The 19,270-nt window shown below is 40.7% G+C and overlaps 1 protein-coding gene across 6 annotated transcripts in view; it reads right to left on the reverse strand.

The window, feature by feature from the left end:
• Positions 1 to 19,270, reverse strand: part of chd9 (chromodomain helicase DNA binding protein 9) — a 194,082-nt gene that overhangs the window by 154,707 nt on the left and 20,105 nt on the right. For 5 of the 6 annotated variants that reach the window (XR_004414545.1, XM_033036340.1, XM_033036336.1 and 2 more), the window contains exon 2: positions 6,206 to 6,323. The exons of the other annotated variant lie outside the window; for it this stretch is intronic. The gene's annotated coding sequence lies outside the window, so the exon portion shown is untranslated. The remainder of the gene's footprint in view (positions 1 to 6,205; positions 6,324 to 19,270) is intronic. 6 annotated transcript variants of the gene reach the window in all.

The raw sequence follows: 19,270 nt of genomic DNA on the forward strand, positions 1-19,270 counted from the left end.
TTTTTAAAAAAGTGTTTTGGTATATATATCGGTATAGATTGGAATAAATATATTATTTGTGGTAGCGCTATCATTTTTATAGCGTTTATTCTGCCGATTAGTGACAATGGGAGCGTTCTCCAAAATTTAATCAGTGAATCAAATGTATTTAATAATGGTATAAAATTAGCATTAAATAATGATTTATATCTTCTAGTAACTTGAATACCCAAATACTTAAATTTTTCCGTTGCGATTTTAAATGGAAATTTTAATAGGTGATTCGCTTTCTGGGGTTTTAATGACATAATTTCACTTTTATTCCAATTTATTCTATAACCGGAGAAAGAGCCAAATTCCTCTATTAGATTTAATAGATTCGGGATGCTCGTTTGGGAGTTTGTAATATATAAAAGTATATCATCTGCATATAGTGATATTTTATTAATAGTATCCTTAGTATTATATCCCTGAATATCCGGATACCTTCTTATCCTTTCAGCAAGCAGCTCTATCATAAGTGCAAATAGCAGGGGTGATAAAACACTGCTATTCATTGAGCACATCTGACTGTGTATTGTTGTGATTACATCAAACATGTCTTAAGCACTCACGTGCAGTCCCTTGCCACCATTGAGGGTGGGGATGTACTTGGAGTCATCTTCTCACGTTGCTGCTTAATATTCTGTTATCATTCACAACTATTTTTGACAAGGTTGCAGAACTTTGTTCGGATTCATTGGTTACGTGATCGCTCAGAGCAGTTCACCGAATGGAGCTTGCAGTCCCGTGCTCAGTTTCACGTGATGGCATCTTACGTTTAGACACAGTGCTGCTCCAGAGATTTCAGCACTCATTAAACCATGGTTGATCCCCTGACTTGCTTGTAATGGTGCAGTGACGATTACACATGGCCACATGTTTACAGCTTCTGCTTGCTAATGAAATTAAAAGGGTGTTAAATCCTAAAGCCGCCACTATGCAGTTTCTTTTCTCCAGGAAGTTTTACTCCACTCTATTTCAGCATCAGGGTGGACCAAAACATGATGCAGATCACGCTTGCACACATCAAACACCCAGGATTAATCAGAAACAAAATATCTTCAAATCAGTTTCAATCATACTTTAATTACATTAAAGCTTACTGGTGCAGGACAAGTTAGATGGATGGTGTTTTAACATATTTCATCAACAATTAACTTTGGAGCTACTGTTTTAGAACCAAACTGGACTAAACTGAATAGTGGTGGAAAATACGTTAACATCATGAAGCACAATTAACCCATTTAAAACCACACAGCACGCAAGAAATTGCAATGCAGTTTGGTTGCTATAAACCACAACACAAGGCATCTCTCATCCTCCCCACCCCAATTTAGTTTTGTGATCTGATTATCACTTCAAGACGGGCTTTGATCATCCCTAATTGTCCTTAGTAACATTGCTGATGAGCTGTCCCCTTGAACTGCTGCCATCTCTCTGGTCAAGGTGCTCTTAGGCCAGGGAGTTCAAGGTTTAATACCCAACAATGAAGAAGAATGAAGTCATTATGGTGTGTGACTTGGAGAGGAACTTGCAGAAGATGGAGTTTCCAATCCTGTTGGTGGAGTTTGTGGATTTGGGAGCACTGTTGTACCACCTGAATGTGTATTTTGCAGGTGATACACCATGTGGCCACTGTAGACTGTTGGTGGAGGGAATGGATGTAAAGTCTGGTTGGTGGGGTGTCAATCAAGTGGGCTGCTTTGTGCCTGATGGCATCGAGCTTCCTGAATGATGTTGGCACTCCAGTCATCCAGTCAGGTGGAAAGAAGTCCATCAGGCCCTTAACTTGTGCTTCATAGACAGTGGATAAAACATGGGAATGTCACAAATGAGTTGCTGCCCGACACCCAACTTCTAACTTGCTCTCGTAGCCACAGTACTCACAGCTATTCCAGCTGAATTTCTGGTCAATGGTAACCTGAAGATATTGAGATTGTGCAACCCAGCATTGAATGGTTCAGCTTTCTTTTATTATAGATGGTCGTTGCCTGGGAATTTTGTGATGTGAATGTTCTTTTCCATATTACAAACCGTGCCTGAATGTGATTTAGGTCTTGCTGTATGCAAGCGTGGACTGCTTCATTTACTGAGGAGGAGTTGCGTAATGTTTCCTATCATTAGTAAACATTCCCACTTCAGGATGGGAGGGAGGTCATTGGTGAAGATGCTGAAGACAGTTGGGCCTAAGGCACTGCCTTGAGCTGTTCCTATCGTGATGCTTGGGGGCTAATTGACTCATCTCTTGATAACCATCTTCCTTACGATTCCAAGCATTGAAGTACGTTCCCTTTGAAGCTCACAGACCACAATTCTACTAAGATGCTTTGATGTCACACTTGGTCAAATGCTGCCTTGATGTCAAGGGCAGCATTCATTTTTTCACCTTTAAAATTCAGCTCTTGGACCTATGGTTACACCGAGGCAGCAATGAGCAATCCTGCTGAAGCCCAAACTGGGCATTTGCAAGAAGATTATTGATAAGTAATAGCCACTTGATAGCACCATTGATCAATTTGCCAACGATTGAGAGTAAACTAATCAGGCAGTCATCAGTCAGATTGGATTTCCTCTGCTTTTTGTAAATAGGACAAGAGGGAGCAATTTTCCACATTGTCAGGTAAATGCCAGTGTTATAATCCCATGAGGTACAGATACTAGCCCTACCTCATGTTGTTTATAGCTAGCTGACTACTTAAAAGAAAAGTGCAATCTAGCTCCTAGTTTTGGCAGCTATTTCAGTTAATGTTGCAGCTTGCACAGAGAGATGACACAACGGTGGCAACAGGTTGTACCCCAAATCTTCTGGTGCAGCAGTAAATTTTTTGGTCGAGATGGAGAAATCGCCTTTCCCCACACAGATGCAGAAAAAATTCTGAGCAGACTCAGCAGGAGGCAGAGACAGCCACAGCTGAATTTTGTACGAGAATGAACTTGAAGTGCCTTAACAGTGCTTTGTTTTAATCCCTCAATTAAGAGAATCTATAGGAATACAAGTTGACAGCCATTACTATTGAGAGCACAGCATGTGCCAGCTACCCTTTCCAAGTTGGGGGCGGCACAACTCGTCCTACAAATGTGCACTCCATGCCAAATTGGAAGCAAAGTGACACCAGAAGCACCCAAACAACAGGCAGTGTGCTGCCAAATTTTGCAGCCTGCGTTATCCTGACACTGCTTTCGGTGAAAATCAGTGGGGAAGCTCTTATCCTGTATAAAATTTGTGCTGATATAACAAGGAGATAAATTTGTTGTCTAAAAAATAAAATGCACAAGTTCTTTGTAAATTAATTGAAATGGCTATACATGCCAAACTAATGACTAGTTTCTAAATAAAAAATATTGATAATCTAAATCAGTCAGCTTCTAGAAAAAGGCACGATGGATTTCTAAGTAAAACATACAAACAAAATCAAGCCTTGATACAAACTGACAGAATAATAAATACACAAATATGACAGTAAGTGGCAAGTTATAATAGTGTTCCTATATTTAAAAATAACTAAAAGTGGAACACAAGACAGTCATGACTTCATTCTAAATAGAAATTATATTGAGGAGGGGGTGGCGAGAGGAGATGAGAATGAGGACAGATCCAGAAGATGTAGTTTTATTCACAGTGGATAAATGACCTGCAAACTTTTTTTTTTTAAATGAGGAACAGATGGTGTTTTGGAGCAGCAAGAAAATGCAGAAGATTCACAAAGGGATCTTTATTTATCCATATTTTACCAAGCTGATATCCAGGCCCACAAGAGTTTGAGTGACAACAGTTATTAATAGATCATAAAATACTTTATCAAACAAACATGGGCTCTTAAAAAATCTCATAATAGATATGGACAGGTATTTATTTCAATCTGAGAACTATTAAAACAATATAATAAAGCTGCAATTGACATGATGGCTTAGATAAAGTTCTGGGGTTCCAATGAATAACTGAACTATTCAGCTTTGGTATTTCCAATACTCACTGCCAGTTCTTCTGGCAAATCAGTATGCCAGTTCAAGTAATAACTGGACACCTCGGCTCTTTGAGCAACACATGGAATATTTATGGAAAGTTTAAAAAATAAAAAAACAGGAAGCTGGAAATCTAAAACAAAAACAGAAAATGCAGGACAAGCACACAGGGCAGGTAGCACCTGTGTAAGGTCAAGGACTCTTCCCATTTCTGGCCCATCAGTTGAAAGTTTACACTTAACCAGAACAAACCACATGATACAATACAATACAATACCTTTTATTGTCATTTGAACCTCACATGAGGTTCAAACGAAATTTGGTTTCTGCAGCCATACAAAAAAAGAACCAAGACACACACCAACACAATTCAATTCACATAAACATCCATCACAGTGAGTCCTCCTCACTGTGATGGAAGGCAATACTTAAACATATCTCTCCCCTGCACTCCCCTCTCCCCCCCATGTCAGAGTCAAAGACAGAGTCAAAGACAGAGTCAAAGCCCCCGGCGGGCGATGTTAAATATCCCGCAGCCATTAAAGCCACACCGGGTGATGCAAGGCCACGCACCGGGTCTTGGTGTTGGAGCCCCGGCGGGCTCTTGGTGTTGGAGCCCCGGCGGGCGCTCACAAAGTCCCGCGGCCATTCCAAGCCGCGCGGGGCGGTGATGTAAGGCCCCGCTCCAGGTGCTCTTCAACCCCGCAACTCGGGCGGGAGAAGTCGCCGTTGCGGAAGCCCTGAAAAGAGGTCTCCCACCAGGGACCCGCGGGCTCCCGGTATTACCGTCCACAGACCTGCAGTAGGAGCCTCCGAATCTCCGGGTGTCGGGTCACAGCAGCGCTCCACCACAGCTCCACCCGCTCCGGACTCGGCCAGCTCCGTGATGGTGAGTAGGTCCGCAGCTCCGCGACTGGAGCCCCAGGTCATTCCTGTTGGAGGCCGCTCCACGTTGCAGCCACAATGACAACGGAGACCCGACAAAGAAAAGGTCGGGTCTCCCGTGCAGGGGAAAGACCTTAAAGTTCCCCCACCCCACCCCACCCCCACACACATACCCCGACAAAAAAAACAATAAAACCTACATAGAACAAGACAGAAAACAATAAAAAAGACAGACAGACTGCAGAGGCCACTGCTGACAAGAGTCGCGCCGCCCAATTTACTAACACTTCAAGGTACTGAATATAAAACCAGTAAAGCATGGGCATATCTATCACTGTGGCAAAGTGAAGGCACCAAGTTACTTCAGAGAAAAGAAAGTCTTGATTTATAGTGATGAATTCTCAGTTGCAGTGAGAAGCTTTTACAATCAAATGCAAAAAGTAAAATCCTTAAGATTTGCAAAAGTATTTTTAGCACTGAAAGTGGTATTTGATATCTGCACTCCATCCGCTGATAGAATATTAGCACCGGTTGATGCAGCAATATTCAATCCAGAATAAAACTATTTATTAAACAAAAAGTCACCCCTCAAAGGCTAGATGATTCAAATATGAATCTCCATCTCTTTTGTATTTTTGGACTATGATATCCAGATACGAGACTGCAATGGATCTCAATAACCCCAAGCTAGGAAAGGGAGAAGACAAATCTTGCTTCCATATTTTAACAAGCAATGGCTAATGCAAAGTAGGCATGCCTGTGCTTTGACATGTATATCACCCAATAAATCAAGTCGCTCAAGATTTCAGCTTCACAAACTTTAGTGAATCTCTGATGGAGGTCAGACTTCACTTCATTGATGTGCTAAATCAAAACTTTACCACCCAGCATAACAGAGCTGTACATCACCCAGAATCAAACCAAGACCAGCCAAGGCACTAGAAGACACCAGATTCCTCTCAATGTACGGTGCCTAGAAAAATAAATGGACCCGCTCAGATCATCTGTACTCTTTTTCAAACTATGACCATTTCTAAGCAGATCATATCTAATGCAATAACTGATGCCTCAAACTCCTCTTGTAAAAATCACAATAGTATAAATCACTACTAAGTGGTTGGATGTTCAATATCAAACCAAATGTTAAAATAATGCCCTACATCTTTCCTGTGCCTATAATCCTCTTTGTAAGCTATCCAGTTACTTATTGCTGGTCTAATCATTTAAAATGAAACTTACAGGCCACCAGTTCAATAAAAGCAACTTTTCACACATGCAGAATCTGAAAAGAGCAGTGCAACCAACATCTTAAATTGTGGATAGGCTCATGTCATACCTTAACATACAAGAAAAGTAGAGGTTGAGCTTTGTCCTTCTGGAAGTTTTATTTATATTCTTCTGACCTGGTGAGTGCACATCTACAAACAGTCCTTACAGATCAACCAAAACAGCATCTGTAGAAAAGCAAAATAGTGACACAAAATAAGCATGTGAATAAGGATCCCAACCTGAAACATTGCCTGCCCAATCCCTCCCACACCTCGACCCCATAGATGCTGCATGACCTGCTGAGTTCTACCAGCAGTTTGCTTTTTCCCCTCAAGATTCCAGCATCTGCAGTCTCTAGTGTCTCCACGTGAACTTTGCTGGTTCATTACTACCACAAATGCGTGAACTGAGATGTTAACACAGTTTCTCTCTCAACAGAATACTGCCTGACCAGCTGAGTATTCCTTGCATTTTATTCGACGTTCGCCTTAATCATATCCTGCATCTCAGTGCATCCTTAAACAGCTTGGAAAATTCATCTTTATAAAGATGCTCTCTGGTTCCAATATTTTTTTGTCCAACATTCTAAATGTTTTGTTCCTATGTTTGCAGAGCTTTGGCATACATGTTCACATTCCACATAAATAGCATACCTCAGCACCAGGCCTTCCAATTATCTTCAATAGATAATAAATTGTGATACAGAGATGGAGAAGGGGAATGGGTCTAGAATCACAAATCATGAAATATTGCTCATTTCAGTGTTACAAAAATAAATGAGAAAAAAATATTTTCTCCTGGAATGAAATTAAACGACAAAGTCATTCCAGAAATTCAATCACTTACTACCCAGAGTGTGCCTATATGGTCAAACATTCGCAGCAAGATTCAAGTTCATTAAGGCCACCATCACAAAGATCTGCAACCTTCTGCAGCCACAATTACAGGCAATTCTGCAAGTTGAGATTAAGATCACTGTCACACAATGTGGTAGCTTCAGGGTCCTTCCATCATACCTCATTTGTGCCCAACCACGTTGTGCTTTGCTTCAGGAGAAAGTGCATTCTCCACTTTCCTTTTAGGGTCATACAGTGTACTCACACTGTGCCTCCAGTTCCTCTTCTCTAAAGTTGTTCCTAGTCAGGTTTTGATTGACCAAGACAGGAATTTCCTCAGAGGCTAACAGGATACGCTGGCAATGGTACTTTATTTGTCGCATGTACCGAGGTGCAGTGAAATTCATTTGTGTGTACAGCTCAGTACGTGTTTCACTGTACATAAGCACTTAGATACATACTAGATAAACATCTCAATACAATACAAGTGTATAACAGTTGTACACCGAGACGTTATACAGAATTGCCAGTTTTTGGTGCCATTTGAGTACCAGTTTGTAAGTGTACACTTTACGACAGCCTTGCCTAATGTTTTTAATTCACAAGGGGCCGCAATACCCTAATAGATAGGTCGTTATAGAGGTTATCTAGACATTTTCTTAATATCACCTCATTCCAGTACCTTCACCAGCAATTGCAGATTTGGCTAGCTATGATGAAAGCCAAAAGCATTAAAAGGAGCAGTACAACAGGACGCCACAAAATAAGATTTTCTTGTCGGCACTGCGTCTTAGAGGCACTCCCCAGTATTCACCAGGGTGGGTCTCCTCTTTCACTTCTATCTAAAGCTTGCCGCAAGACTTAACTAACAAGTAAGCAGAGCCGTTTTTCCGTCTAGTCAGAGCAGCAGCAAACGCGGAAGGATCATAGAGAAGAGAACAAAGGGAATCTGGGCCATCATAAGCAGCACCCTCAGCAGGTGTCTCTGAAAGAATTGATAATGCCAGCAGGGCATTTATTTGAACACAAGCTAAATATTTCCCAGTTTGTGGCCTTTGGCAGGGAACTTGAAATCAATCTACTGAGCATACAGTGAGAGACAAGATGTATCGAGAATGTTATTTAGCTCAATATGACACCAACCCACAATTGTTGACTCATGATAACATTCCACCACGTGGGTGCATGTTCCCTGCTGATTTTGCTATTAACTTCCAGACCACACATGGCAATAGCAACATCCATTACACAGCCTTGAGATTTCAATCATCTGTGATACTTAAAGCAACCGGGAGTCAATTGGCTGAATTGATGTGTTTCCAAGGTTAATTTCATATGTAAAGTTGCATCTATTAGACATGATACAATGATATTCTTAATTGTTTGAAGATTAAGTAAAAGGTTGATGCAAAAAAAAGAGGCAATTCCTTCAATTCGCAAGATAAATATTACCTATAACTGCAAGAATTATTTACATTTAGAGGCTACTAAAACATGGAAATCCTGGTGCTATTTTTCCACAATCACTACATACACTCTTGAATGCACAAAACCCTAGAGGCAAACTGCACCAAGGTAGATGAGGGGAATGAGGACTAAACCTTAGCTCCTCAAAGCCACTTTTGAAAGTGGGCCCAATGGCAAGCAGCTGTAGATATTGTGTGCTTGAAGAAGGGCTTAATGATGGAACCCATTTGGAGTGTAGTTGCAGTTGCAACTCATGGAACTTCGATTTGGGGAAGTTTGATATCCATAACCATATTGTTCCAATAGCAAAGGATACCTACATGAGATGTCATGGGAAGGATTTTCCCTTAATAAATAGCATATCAAGATTCAACTTCAAATCACTCCTGCTCTTTTAACAATGATGCCTGAAGAAACCAACATGATATTGTTTTGTCCAAGCTGTGAAAACCCATGCCTGAAACATGGCCAAGGGTTGGATAGAGTGGATGTGAAGCAGTGTTGAAAAGCTTAGATTTTCTATGTGTCGTTAAGTTTCTGCAACTACATCCAGAGACAAATTATGCACCCTCCATTAATGGGGAAATCAGAAACAGCAACCACTGCGTTACCCTGAAAGGCCTTTTTTTTTTTTTTTTAAAGCAAGCAAATCACTTGGCACCAATATTTCAATGATCTGCCTTCTGAGTTGGCTGAATCTGGTGCTTTGGATTGAATTACAGTTATGCAATTCAATACATTAGTCAATCATTCAGAGTTTTGCAAAATGTTAACCTTCCATATGAAATGTAAAGATCAAATAAAAGTATTTTATTTAGCATTACAAAGTAAAAATGTGTGATCAAAAGCTTTCAGCCAGGACAAAGTTAACAAATGATCTAAAAGAAAGCATTGTACAAATTGGAATCTATTTGACAGACCGTGGCATCTTTTCCACTGTGTTAGCCCTCCCACTCAACTTTGCAGCGCACTGCTCCCCTGTGACAACCACCCAGTTGTCTATGGTAGGGTAGCTAAGTTGAAGTATAGAAGCTGGGATGTAATGTTAAAATTGTACAAGGCATTGGTGAGACCAAATCTGGAGTATGGTGTACAATTTTGGTCGCCCAATTATAGGAAGGATGTCAACAAAATAGAGAGAGTACAGAGGAGATTTACTAGAATGTTGCCTGGGTTTCAACAACTAAGTTACAGAGAAAGGTTGAATAAGTTAGGTCTTTATTTGCTGGAGCGCAGAAGGTTAAGGGGGGACTTGATAGAGGTCTTTAAAATGATGAGAGGGATAGACAGAGTTGATGTGGACAAGCTTTTCCCTTTGAGAATAGGGAAGATTCAAACAAGAGGACATGACTTCAGAATTAAGGGACAGAAGTTTAGGGGTAACATGAGGGGGAACTTCTTTACTCAGAGAGTGGTAGAGGTGTGGAATGAGCTTCCAGTGGAAGTGGTGGAGGCAGGTTCATTGGTATCATTTAAAAATAAATTGGATAGGCATATGGATGAGAAGGGAATGGAAGGTTATGGTATGAGTGCAGGCAGGTGGGACTAAGGGAAAATAATTATTCGGCACGGACTTGTATGGCCGAGATGGCCTGTTTCCGTGCTGTAATTGTTATATGGTTATATGGTTAAGTTAATACGAGTTCTGGACATCCATGATGAGAACTTAACCTGGAAGGACCAGCTTATGACTGGAATGACAGCAGTTTGAGAACGAAATCTGTAGTACACGGGTGAGGCGACTGCCTGCGAACTGGTGTTGGAGAGGAAAAGTTTTATCCTGAAGAACCACAGCCTGTTAAGCAGTGCCATGCCACTGGGACTCTTATTGGACCCAACAGTCAATGATGTGAAGATCATCAATACCCAGCTCACACGACTGCTACACAATCCCCAGAACCCTATCAACTTCTCATCGAGAGCATGGCAAAGTCCATTGAAGCATCGCTCTGCTTCCAGTAGCGTGCAATCTGCTCTTGCTGGAGAAAAACTTGCTGTTAAATCAATCAGAAAAGCTCCGACAGGCTTAGCTTATGTTCTATAGAAGCAGAAACCTGCCCCACCAACGACTGCACTGCTAAAGTGACAATGGTGGAAAACAAAAAAGCGCCGTTCACCAGAGTAGAAATCGTGTTCTTCCACCTTCCAGTGACCCTTGCAATATGTGGGAGATGGATTCTTCTTTACCCCAGTCATCTCATACATTCTGTCTGATACATCAAACATTTCCATCATGCATCGTCACTATGGTGGCACTCAAGGGATAATTGTGAATGCAGTATTACTCTTGTGCATCACACTGTACATTTCCTCTGCTCCTGCTTGACTCAGCCCACTAATATCAGAGACCCCCCCCCCCCCTCCGCCAAACAAATGAAATGTGCCCCACTAAACAAAGTTTAGAGGGACACCAGGCCAACACCAGACACAGGCTCGTCATCCTCATATGTACAGTGGTACAGGAACATTCCATTAATCTAGCACATTTACAACTTTGCCGATTCAGGCACTAGAAGGTTTTCCCAGACTACTGGATATTATTCCCATTAATACTCCATAACACTATAGAATAGTGGATTTAAATAATCCCAATACGTTTCTGGGGAGCCCTGATGAGTTTAAAGAAATCATGCGAATGATGCCCTGAAACATGAAACATAACCGGTGAGCCAGATGCCAAACCACCTGGATGTTCAAGTAATTTTAAAGTGAATCTGAGACAACATTAAGATGTGGCAAACTGATAATTACAAGCAATAATGTTGTAATTGATTTGTCAGTGCCACAGGTGGAAGACAGACTGCATTCCACAAATCTCAACATTTTCTGTCTATGCTACATTAGAATTGTATTTTCTTGACTATATTTTACATAATTATCATTAAATTGTTGCTGGGCAATGGCGCTTTTTGCTTACATTTCTATGGAGATAACATTCAATAAAACTTAATATTTTGTCAAATTTAAAAAACTAATTAAATAACATCAACTGAGTATTTCTATATATTTAAAAAGGTAAATATATCTGATCAACTGGTGTCAAGCATGACATTATTTTGAATCTCTTTTTGGTGAAAGAATGCATTAAGATTCAAAGGAAATTGCTTGATTTTTGCCAAAAAGCATTGCAGGATACTTCACCTCAAAGTGGAATGTTATTGGTTTATAACACCCAAATTGTTCCACCTCCACCTTTCTTTGACAAGTAATATTTATAACTACTTGGGGATCTGAGGAAAAATCTTTTCATCCAGTATCTGGCTGGAATCTGAAATTCCAAGTGGGTGGCAGACCAGACACTCCCACCACATTTACGAAATGTCTAAACAATCACTTAAATTGCCACGGCATAGATTATCGAACAAGTGCTGATCTATGAGATGGGGTAACTGATCAGGGACATGGACGCAGTGGGCCCAAAGGCCAGTTTTGGTGCTGTAAATATTAAAATTAAGATCTAATATAATTTATACGGTCATGTGATAGGAGCAGAATTAGGCCATTTGGCCCATCAAGTCTACTCCGACATTCAATCATGGTTGGTCTATCTCTCCCTTCTCCCCATTACCATTGACATCTTAACTAATCAAGAACCTAAGAAGGGTCTTCACCCAAAATATCACCCATTTCTTCGCTCCAGAGATGCTGAGTTAGTCCAGCATTTTGTGTCTATCTTCGGTTTAAACCAGCATCTGCAGTTCCTTCCTACACAAGAATCTATCTAGCCCTGCCTTAAAAATATCCATTGACTTGGCCTCCACAGTCTTATTTGGCAAAGAATTCCACAGATTCACCACCCTCTCACTAATGACTTTCCTCTGTCTTAAAGGAACGTCCTTTAATTCTGAGGGTATGACCTCTAGTCCTGGGCTCTCCTACTAGTGGAAACATCCTCTCCACATCCACTCTATCCAAGCCTTTCACTATTCGATAGGTTTCAATGAGTTCCAACATCATTATATTCATTACTAGACTAAGTGGGACCCGTTGGGTCCCAGCATCACACAGGAGGGCTGGTCATCCAATGCAATATACCACCTCTCCACCAATTCTAATATTGGTGGCCAGTTTGGGGGGGGGGGGGGGGGGGCTTTCTGGAGCGCTAGTATGGGTGTTATGGGCTGAAGGGACTGGTTTCCAGAGGGCTAGTATGCAAATTGTGCGCCAAATGGATTCTTGGGCTGGCGTCTCAGTCAATCAAGCCTGTTGTGCTGGCAACTCACTCACTCACGGCTGGTGGGATGGTAGTTGACTCACGGCTAACCCTTGAAATTCTATTTCAAGCAGGGTATAAGGCCACCAAATTCAAGTGCAGTTTCTTACCACTTCTAGCAGGGTGCAAGGCCACCAAATTCAAGTGCAGTTTCATACCATTTGAAGTAGGGTGCAAAGCCACTAAAGACAGCGAGTCGTGACCTCTCCCTCCTCCATCTTGCAGAGACTGAGCCACACCCACATTTCCAGGTTTTATAACACCTCCCCCCCACCGGAAAAGGTGTGGCTTTCATGGAGTGATTGACAGGAGAGAGATTCTCAACATTAAAAAAAAAATTAATAACACTTTTATTTTTCATTGATGGGAAGAATTCTCTGCATCTGCTCAGCGGAGGGGGACTGAGTAAGATGGCCAAAAATCACAGCCGTAAGTGGTAGCGTTTTATCTAAAATCAATATACAGTGCAAACAAGAAGTGCATTTACAGTAGTGCCTTTTAACTTCAAGCCAAAGCACCCACGCCCCCATTTGCAGTAAGTAATACATTTTAACTTCAAGCCATTGCACCCAAGCCACCATCTGCAGTAAGGAGTGCCTTTCAACTTCAAGCCACACCCAAGCCACCATTTGCAGTAAGTGGTGTCTTTCAACTTCAAGCCACACCCAAGCCATTATTTGCAGTAAGTAGTGCCTTTCAACTTCAAGCCAAAGCACCCAAGCCCATTTGCAGTAAGTAGTGCCTTTCAACTTCATGCCACCATTTGCAGTAAGTAATGCCTTTCAACTTCAAGCCATTGCACCCAAGCCACCATTTGCAGTAAGTACTGTCTTTCAACTGCAAGCCAAAGCACCCAAGCCACCATTTGCAGTAAGTAGTGCCTTTCAACTTCATGCCACCATTTGCAGTGTCTTTCAACAATGCCAAAGCACCCAAGCTACAATTTGCAGTAAGTAATGTCTTTTAACTTAATGCCAAAGCACCCAAGCCACCATTTGCAGTAAGTAGTGCCTTTCAACTTCAAGCCAAAGCAACCAAGCCACCATTTGCAGTAATAGTGCCTTTCAACTTCAAACCAAAGCTCCCAAGCCACCATTTGCAGTAATAGTGCCTTTCAACTTCAAGCCAAAGCTCCCAAGCCACCATTTGCAGTAAGTAGTGCCTTTCAACTTCATGCCACCATTTGCAGTAAGTAGTGCCTTTCAATTTCAAGACACACCCAAGCCAAGCCAACCAGGAGGGGGGGGGGGGGGGGGAGACTTTCTGGAGCGCTAGTATGAACCATTTTAGAACCAATAGACATTTTTTTTGCAAGCTTTAGAACCAATAGACATTTTTTTTGCAAACTTTAGAACCAATAGACATTTTTTTTTGCAAGCTTTAGAACCAATAGAGACACTTTTTTCCAAGCTTTAGAACCAATAGACATTTATTTGCAAGCTTTAGAACCAATGAACACATTCTGCAAGCATTTTAGAACCACTAAGGGCACTTACATTTGAGTAGACATGTGATCAGTGTTATTCACAGCTCAGAGAAACATGACCCTCTGCCTTTCTCCAACTTGCAGACACTGATTGAGGCACACCACTTCCTGGTTTTATAGTCCCTCCCCCTTGCCGCCAGTGGGGGCAGCAGAGAGAATGGGGAATTTTGTAAAAACATTAATATCTCTGCCATTTTTAATCGACGGGAAAACTCCTCGGCACACATGCGGCGGAGGGGGGCTCTGAGCAAGGTGGCCAAAAATGACGGCCGTAGGTTGCGGCGTTCTCTCGGAAATCGCAGCACAGATCGCCAAAACCGGTCAAGAACAGAGTTTTAGTAATATGTAGATTTGAATTTAACACTGTAAAATGTTTGTCCTACAAAATCAAGTGTATCCTTATTCAGCCATGTTAAATTATCCTGACAAGGTATTTTCTCAAAGGCATTTATTTTTCCAATTCTGTATTACCACTCTTCTACAATTATAAGGCTACTTGTTCACTTGTTGCACAAGTCCTATAAAACCATATCAAAAATGGGTTAACGAAATAAGACATAATTGGACACAGACTGAACTAGTGTCTCATCATTCAGGATACTTAATCTACATTTCAACTGCCAATTGGCACTAGTACAGTTGTCCAATCAGTTACCATGACAGATCTGGTCATTGGGTTATCATAAAAGCTGTGAAATTCAATAGGAAGGTCGTTCTAAAGATTAATAATATATTTGAGATTGATTTATTCCTGTACACTTGATCAACAGTGACATGTTAAATTACTCTTCCAAGGATTAAAACCACCAAGGAGTACTCAATTAAAGTCTTTGCCATATTTACCAGATGAAAAGGAAAGCAAAAATATTGCAAAAGATGTCTATGAGGCAAGTGTAAAATAACATGCTTGATCCACTTGTAATCATTCAATACTGTTACTGGAATCTAATCCGTTTCTCAAATCAAATTCAGCGTTGGCAGTTATAGGCAATCCTGCAAGAACTGAAAGTAACATTATTAAAAACACTGAGATCAATAAACATCGAAAGCTTGATTGTAAGGTACTCAGACCCGTACTAAACGATGTGACAGATCAGATCCTCCTCCATGGGACATTGAAGGATATCATTTTAAGATATTGTAGTATTTAATAATTGGTTTTATCCACTCTAAGACAACTCAGTGATCATAGCTATTAAGCACAACCTCTAACCAAAGCGAGCGGGAAAGGGAACTGAAAAACGGATTAAGATTTCAGCAACTAAGCGGTTTTTCCTCATGTTGAAAATGCCCAATGTTTTTGAGCCAACAGAAAAAGCAAAAGGCTGAAATGCAAAACACATTCAGGCCTTTCTAGTAAATAAATAGAATACTTGCAATACTGAAAATAGACAATTTCACCAGTCCGTAGCACAAAATACTGTTATTTTGACTTTGTAATGTATTTCACATACAAAATGTTACCCATACTTTGAGTTCCTCCACTTATTTTTTCACACAATGATTTGGGAACTTGGCCAAGGGTTTGCTGCTGTAATAACAGCAAAAACTAACAGCATTTCCAATAATTTATTGATGAAATGGATGCCAAGTTGGAGACTTCCATGCTATCATTGTCCAAGTATAAAAATCCAAGAGTCATCATCAGTGACACAGCAATCTTCTACAAACCACACTACTCTGGACTCTACATCATTAAGATAAATGCAAACTATTAAAAATGAAAACTGTTTAAGTTAATGACAAACTAATCCACTGTAAAACATTTTTGAAACGCTATTTTTTTAATTTTAAAATCATCGACTGCTTTGGAAACTTGGGGCCTAAAGTACAAATTTTATACTAGTTCAACCACAAATTAATTTAAAAATCATTTTGTTAAAATTAAGGTGGGAATTAAAACAAATATGTGAATGTTCAGTCTTTATTTATACTATGAAATGTTTAACACACAAACTGAAAACTTAAAATACTTCAGTTTCTTCCCCATTTGCTGTTGAGATTTTTGTCAACAATGTGACTAGCTGCCTGGATGGGTTAATATTACAGCTACTGGATGTCTGGAATTTCCTCTGAATTAAGACCCGACCACCACTGACTTCATTTAAAGGGGTGGTCATGCCAAAGAGATCCACAAATTTATTGGCAAAAGTCTGAGGTCAGTGGTAAATGTCTTTGCTTTGCAGCTGACCGCACACAAAAAAAAAAAAATCTAAGTCAAATTAAGGCAAAGATAGACACAAAAAGCTGGAGTAACTCGCGGAACAGGCAGCATCTCTGGAGAGAAGGAAGGGTGACGTTTCGGGTCGATACTTCTTCAGACTGGTTAGGGATAAGGGAAACGAGAGATATACTGTAGACGGTGATGTGGAGGCAAGTTCACTTGCTTTGATGCTTCCCTGCATACCTGCATAACAGTAGACCACAGAACAGGCCCTTCAGTCCACAATGTCCATGCACATCAATAAGTAATAAACAGTTCATCAGTCTGCTGCAGCAATCAGCAACCATTATTGCAAGATTCCTCCATTGTCCTTTTGAGTTGTGCACAATAAGGACCAAAAAAAAACCGAAAGAGAAAAGCAGACATCTGAAGCAGAGAAACTAAGTCTGTAAAACGTAGAAGAATATTAGTGTGCAGGTTGAAATTAAAAATTAATTTGTCAAACAAGGTTATTTGCTTACATGGAGGGGCACATTCTTTAATACATGGCCAAGACAAGTTGTACTGATTGTCTTAAGTAAATTGTCCATCATTTTTTCTGCGATTTAAAGGAAATTAAAAACAAATTGGATCCACACTTAGCTCAATGATAAGAGACACAGGGTGATGGTCGTGGTTATTTTACCATTGAGATCAAAGGTATATCTCAAGGATCAGTGCTGGCACCCTCTTTGTTTATTGTGAATTGGATGGGAATGCAAGTGGTATAACCAGCAAGTTCATTGACACTATGATTGGTGGCATTGTTTATAGTGAGGATGTTAGCCTACAACTACAGTGGTATTGATCAGTTGGTTAGACAGGCAAAAAAAATAAATAGCTGAAGTAATTTAATCCTGAACTATGCGAGGTGATGCATTTTGGGGTCTAATAAGGCTAGGACATAGACAATAAATGCACCTGAGGGAATACTGAGAGAAAGAGGTTGTGAATAAGTGCAGATAGGTTATGGTACAACTATTTAATACATTAGACTGTCGGAGAGAAAGGGAGTTCAGAGGCTTGTTTTGTTGCTGGATAACTCTTATAGTTTTAAGTAGGGAAGACATTGGCATATACACAATAGTGCAGAGAAATGTGAGGATATTCACTCTGGCAGGAAGAATGAGAAAAGCAAATTATTATTCAAACAGAATGGAACTATAAATTGTTGAGATTCAATGGAATCTGGAGTCCTAGAAAAAAAAGTGCGCAGGTAATAAAATGTTTGAATTCATTGCAAGGTGTATGAAGTGTAAAAGTAGCCACATTTTTCTGGGCTTGGAGACCACAATTGGGATTACTTCAAAGGGTTCCTTCATATGCAAGGAATGGAAGACCTGCAATGCAGTGTGCAAAATGTTCTCAAGATTGTTTCCTAGGGATGAGGAGTTGATATATGAAGGTTGAATATGTTGGGCTTTCACTTTTTGGACTTTAGAAGAAAGAGAATTAATGTAATTTTGAGGATGTAACAAGTAGAATGGATAAGGGAGAGCCAGTGGATGTGGTGTATCTGAACTTTCAAAAGGCCTTTGACAAGGTCCCACACAAGAGATTAGTATGAAAAATTAGAGCACATGGTATTGGGGGTCGGGTATTAACATGGATAGACAAATGATTGGCAGACATGAAACAGAGTAGGAATTAACGCGTCCTTTTCAGAATGGCAGGCAGTGGGGTGGCGCAAGGCTCAGTGCTGGGATTCCAGTTATTTACAATATATATTAACGATTTAGAAGGAATTAAATATAACATATTCAAGTTTGCGGATGACGCAAAGCTGGGTGGCAGTGTGAGCTGCGAAGACTATGCTCTGAGGCGGCAGGGTGACTGGGATTGGTTGGCGAGTGGGCAGATGCGTGGCAGATGCAGTACAATGTGGATAAATGTGAGGTTATCCACTTTGGTGGCAAGAACAGGAAGGCAGATTATCTGAATGATGTCAGATTAGGAAAAGGGGAGGTGCAATAAGACCTGGGTGTCATTGTACATCAGTTACTGAAAGTAAGAATGCAGGTACAGCAGGCAATGAGGAAAGGAAATGGTATGTTGGCCTTCATAGTGAGAGGATTTGAGTAGTCAAGAGAGTCAAGAGTGTTTTTATTGGAGCAAGGAGGTCCTACTGCAGTTGTACAGGGTGATGGTGAGACCACACCTGGAGTATTGTGTGCAGTTTTTGTCTCCTAATTTGAGGAAGGACATTCTTGCTATTGAGGGAGTGCAGCGTAGGTTCACCAGGTTAATTACCGGGATGGCGAGACTGACATATGCTGAAAGAATGGGTCAACTGGCCTTATATTCACTGGAATTTAGAAGGATGAGATGGAATCTTATAGAAACATAACATTCTTAAGGGATTGGACAGGCTAGATGCAGGAAAAATGTTCCTGATGTTGGGAGAGTCCAGAACCAGGGGTCACAGTTTAAGAATAAGGGGTAGGCCATTTAGGACTGAGATGAGGAAAAACATTTTCACCCAGAGTTGTGAATCTGTGGAATTTTCTTCCACATAAGGCTGTGGAGGCCAATTCACTGGATGTATTCAAGAGAGAGTTAGATTTAGCTCAGGGCTAATGGAACGAAGGGATATATTGAGAAAGCAGGAACAGGGTACTGATTTTGGATGATCACCAATGATAATATTGAATGGTGGTGCTGGCTCGAAGGGCCGAATGACCTACTCCTACACCTATTTTCTATGTTTGTAATAAAAACTTAAGATTACAAAGGTGGGGGGTGGGAGGTAGATATAATGAATTGGGTGCAGAGAGGATGCTGAAGGCGACATGGAATACGATAATGGGATTAGGGAAATTGCAGATGAGCATTGCATACGCAACAAACATTTGTTCACAAGCAAAGCAATATACCACCCACAAAAACCTTAGTCCAAAAGCACATGAAACAGATCGTGCTATACCATT

The sequence above is a fragment of the Amblyraja radiata genome, chromosome 17 (assembly GCF_010909765.2).
Source record: "Amblyraja radiata isolate CabotCenter1 chromosome 17, sAmbRad1.1.pri, whole genome shotgun sequence".
Classification (NCBI taxonomy): domain Eukaryota; kingdom Metazoa; phylum Chordata; class Chondrichthyes; order Rajiformes; family Rajidae; genus Amblyraja; species Amblyraja radiata.